Source organism: Bidens hawaiensis, unplaced genomic scaffold (assembly GCF_021521415.1).
Source record: "Bidens hawaiensis isolate Kalapana, Puna unplaced genomic scaffold, B.hawaiensis_p1.1 tig00006904_1, whole genome shotgun sequence".
In the NCBI taxonomy this organism is placed as follows: Eukaryota; Viridiplantae; Streptophyta; class Magnoliopsida; order Asterales; family Asteraceae; genus Bidens; species Bidens hawaiensis.
In genome coordinates, this window is record NW_027491470.1 from 136,105 (window position 1) to 141,244 (window position 5,140).

Sequence of the window (5,140 nt, forward strand, 5' to 3'; positions counted from 1 at the left end):
ATGATAAGATTACTCATTTCAAAGCTTTATAGAAGCTTAAGAAAGGGTTTTTAAATGAAAATTGATCCAACCATTTGGGAAATGATAGTACATTGACTATTTGGCCAATCATATAGATATAATAGGCTAAAAAGACACTTAGTGCAGTCATTAACATGTATGGTTGCTTTCCCATGATGTGTAAAATCTAAGGTGATATAAACATAAAGAAACTGCTAAACTTAATGTGGAGTTACATTGTTGTCTACGCATGTTCCAACATACATCTTTCCGAATGATAGGCTGAAAAGTGAAAATCCAGTCATACAAGAGCCCATTGGTACTTGGTCCCCAAAATGAAGTATTTATTTGAGAATGATAAAGAACACAAGTGAACAAAATGTATTGATTATACAACACAATGTTTTTATATATGTTCGCAATCTTATGTTATAAAAATATCATAAATTATGTCATTAAAATGGTTTTACCAAATATCAGGGGGTTAGTGTCAATTCGGGGTGATCTGGAGAAAGCAAAATAAGCCTTGAGAATAGATATGGAGCGTCAAAAAGCAATATGTGTTATCCATTTAGTATTATGCATCTTAATTGAACCTTAATCATATCACCAAAGAAATGAAATTCATGCTAAGTCTAGACCTGCTGTTAACCTGTCTAAACTGTCATAATAATGCTGAGAATGAAGTATTGAGAAGCAACTTAGTCAATTTGATCCCATGTTGAGATCTTTTTATAATAAGTAAGAAAATGATTTGAAAGGAAAGACAACTGAAATTTGATCTCTCAATCCATCATTTGCTCTTAAACAGTGATCCTTAATGATACAACTGTCTGATTTTTGGTTTAAGACAAACAAAGTTGCATTTTACCTTCAAAAGGTCTGAATATGTATTTTCGAGTAAGGTTTAATGATTTTCAAACTTTTCGAGCAAACTTAGATGTTTATGTCTAAGTTTATCTTATTCGAGCATGCTTTGATGGTATATAAACTTTCAAGTACACCTTAGTGTTTTATTTGAAATTTAACTCTTTCGAGGTAGCTTGATGTTTAACAGTGTTTGATTATGTTGATTCCAGCAAGCTTTGATGAATTCTTAATCTTCTAGCAAACTTAACTATTTATAGGTTGTTTAGGTCATTATAGCAAGCTTTGTTATTGATTGTGTTACTACTAGCAAGCTTTAGTGTTTTTGAATTTTCTAGCAAACTTAGGTGTTTTGATTGATTGTTTAAATTCATTCTAGCAAGCTTTGTGATGTTCAGTAATCACATGATTTATTCATATATCATCGAGCAAACTTTGATACTTCTTAGGTTTCGAGTAATCATTAGATGTTCTGAAGGTTAGTTTTGTCTAGCGTACTTGATAATTTTGTGACATCCACTTGAATATGCTTTATATGTCTATTTCGAGTAAACTTTGTTGTTTAATTGAAATATGTCTTTATCTAGCATACTCTATGATTGTGAATGTGATTATTTAAAATTACAAGTGTTTTGGGGCAAACCTCGTTTTCCAGGCACACTTTATATTTTGAGTACTCTTTGAAAATCTTTAAAGAGCCCGTTGGTATTTGGTCCCCAAAATGAAGTATTTATTTGAGAATGATAAAGAACACAAGTGAACAAAATGTATTGATTATACAACACAATGTTTTTATATATGTTCGCAATCTTATGTTATAAAAATATCATAAATTATGTCATTAAAATGGTTTTACCAAATATCAGGGGGTCAGTGTCAATTCGGGGTGATCTGGAGAAAGCAAAATAAGCCTTGAGAATAGATATGGAGCGTCAAAAAGCAATATGTGTTATCCATTTAGTATTATGCATCTTAATTGAACCTTAATCATATCACCAAAGAAATGAAATTCATGCTAAGTCTAGACCTGCTGTTAACCTGTCTAAACTGTCATAATAATGCTGAGAATGAAGTATTGAGAAGCAACTTAGTCAATTTGATCCCATGTTGAGATCTTTTTATAATAATTAAGAAAATGATTTGATAGGAAAGACAACTGAAATTTGATCTCTCAATCCATCATTTGCTCTTAAACAATGATCCTTAATGATACAACTGTCTGATTTTTGGTTTAAGACAAACAAAGTTGCATTTTACCTTCAAAAGGTCTGAATATGTATTTTCGAGTAAGGTTTAATGATTTTCAAACTTTTCGAGCAAACTTAGATGTTTATGTCTAAGTTTATCTTATTCGAGCATGCTTTGATGGTATATAAACTTTCGAGTACACCTTAGTGTTTTATTTGAAATTTAACTCTTTCGAGGTAGCTTGATGTTTAACAGTGTTTGATTATGTTGATTCCAGCAAGCTTTGATGAATTCTTCACCTTCTAGCAAACTTAACTATTTATAGGTTGTTTAGGTCATTATAGCAAGCTTTGTTATTGATTGTGTTACTACTAGCAAGCTTTAGTGTTTTTGAATTTTCTAGCAAACTTAGGTGTTTTGATTAATTGTTTAAATTCATTCTAGCAAGCTTTGTGATGTTCAGTAATTACATGATTTATTCATATATCATCGAGCAAACTTTGATACTTCTTAGGTTTCGAGTAATCATTAGATGTTCTGAAGGTTAGTTTTGTCTAGCATACTTGATAATTTTGTGACATCTACTTGAATATGCTTTATATGTCTATTTCGAGTAAACTTTGTTGTTTAATTGAAATATGTCTTTATCTAGCATACTCTATGATTGTGAATGAGATTATTTAAAATTACAAGTGTTTTGGGGCAAACCTCGTTTTCCAGGCACACTTTATATTTTGAGTACTCTTTGAAAATCTTTAAAGTGTTCTCCTAATATACTTGGTAATTTCAAATCCTTACTTTTCAAGTACACTTTGTGTTTAGAGTCCTTCTCTAGCATATTTTGTATTCTTAAAGTGTGGCAAGCATACTTTGTTTCAAAGTTTACTTGACTGCATATTTGTGAACTAATTAAGTATTTTCTAGCACAGTTTGTTTTATTCAGAAATTCGAACAAGGTTGACTCATAGAAGTGTTTCTAAGTTATCTCTTTAGAATTCTTAATTGATTCCTAGCAAGGTTGCATATTTGATAATTTATACTTGATTATTTGTCTTGTGATTTATTTCTTGATCAATCTTGTATGTCGAGTAAGCTTTGAAATGAGCAAGCTTTGAAAAGTGAAATTCTTATACTAGCAAACTTAAAATGAATAAACTTTCCGAGTAAGGGTTACAACAATATGCTTTAACGAGCAAGGTTTTAAATGGGAAAACATTATCGAGCAAGGTTTTATTTGAGGAGATATTAACTTGGATAACGTTACTGTTTGACAATTATTTACTCACTAAATGACAAAAAACATTTAAAACCCACTTTCAAAAAGGTATAGAGGGAGTTAGAGAAATTTATCATATTATTCACTTCTCTCTCTTTCCAGTTTCCACTACAGTACACTTGCTCTCTTGCTCTCAGTTCCAGAATACTAACCACCTTAATTATTTTTCAAAACCCTAATTAACCAGCCCATAAATTCCGACTTGGTAAGAAATAATTGATTGATTTCCGACACTGATTTTGCTGAATTGGGCAGTTAATTTTCATATAAACTAACTCTCTGTTTTATGTGTAGGTTATAAATGTGTTGAAACATAGGTTCATAAAGACATTTTTTCTCTACTTCTTCAAATTATAACCTAAAACTATTCAAAGATTTGAACTTTATGACTAATCTTTCCTTTGAATGTGTTTTGTTTTTGTTTGCACAGATATGGAGGACGAACCGACATATCCGTTTGAACAAAAGCACAATATGTGTGCTCTATTACAAGTGACTCCGGACAACGAGGATGTGGCACATATGATTAGATGGCTTTAAAGGTATAATCTTCGATTCTCATTGACAGAGTGCCCTGTACTATATAGAAATCACCTTTTACATTCAGGCGCTCAGGTGAACTTATTGAAGATAAGAATGGTAGGCGTTTGGAGGCTACCGTGGCTACTCAGGAGATAAGGGTCACTGAAAGAATAATTCATGCATGTTTGAAACTACACGATGATGACCATAATCCTATCCACTTCACTACAAAGCACTTATTGAGGATTTTTCATCAAACGACGGGCTATCAAGGGAATATCCTTGAAGGACAGTTTCATAGGGGAATGTTTCCAAACAAGTATAGGTTTTTGATTCATCATACCATCCAGGGCTATGCCCCTCCGAAAGGGTCGTGGACCCTTATGAGGCGTGATTTGGCGAATGCAACCGTTATTGTTGTATATGATCTTCCGTTCAACTTCTCATGGATGATATTTGAAGGGATGGTAAGTATCTTGTGGCAACCGAACAGAGAGAAATTCTTAGCTTACCCAAGATTTCTCCAAATTATATTTAACCATGTGTTACAAGATTTGCCTACAATGAGGACAACTCATGTGCTGCAGAATCATAATGTTTACAACAGGCTTGCAAAACTTACTAGCATAAGTTGATTCAATCCCAATGCTGAATTTGTTATCTTACCATGGTTACTTGACCATGATGTGGCTATTATGCCAGTTCCAGAGTTGAGCTCTGAGGAGGAAGATAGTGGAGATGAGGATGATGATTCTGATGATAGTGATAATAGAGATGATGGAGGAAGTGAAGGAGGGGAAGGAGGAGTTGAAGGAGATGTTGGTTTTAAAGATGATGCACAAGCTCAGGGGGAGAACATACCCTTACATATCCCACCAGCCACACCCTTACCTACACCACCAGCCACACCACCGTCCATATCACCACAACATGAAACATCTACCCAATCCCCACCCATCCAAGCACAACTTACCCATACTCATAGCCCACCTCTAACCCATGGCCAAAACATTAACCAACCCCTGACCCAAACCCAAACCCAAACCTTTATCCAAGACCAAAGCCATAGCATACATGAACCATGTATCCCACAGCATGTCCCAACCCACTTACTACACCTTCCAAACACACCATTCCAATCCCTAACCCATATCTAAACCTTTGAAAATGATCACATTATATCCACATCCCTAATCCAAACACTAAACCTTATACCCTCAGCCAGTAAAAAAATTACTAGCCCACCCACTAACCCAATCCAACCCCAACCCCAAATCAACATATCTG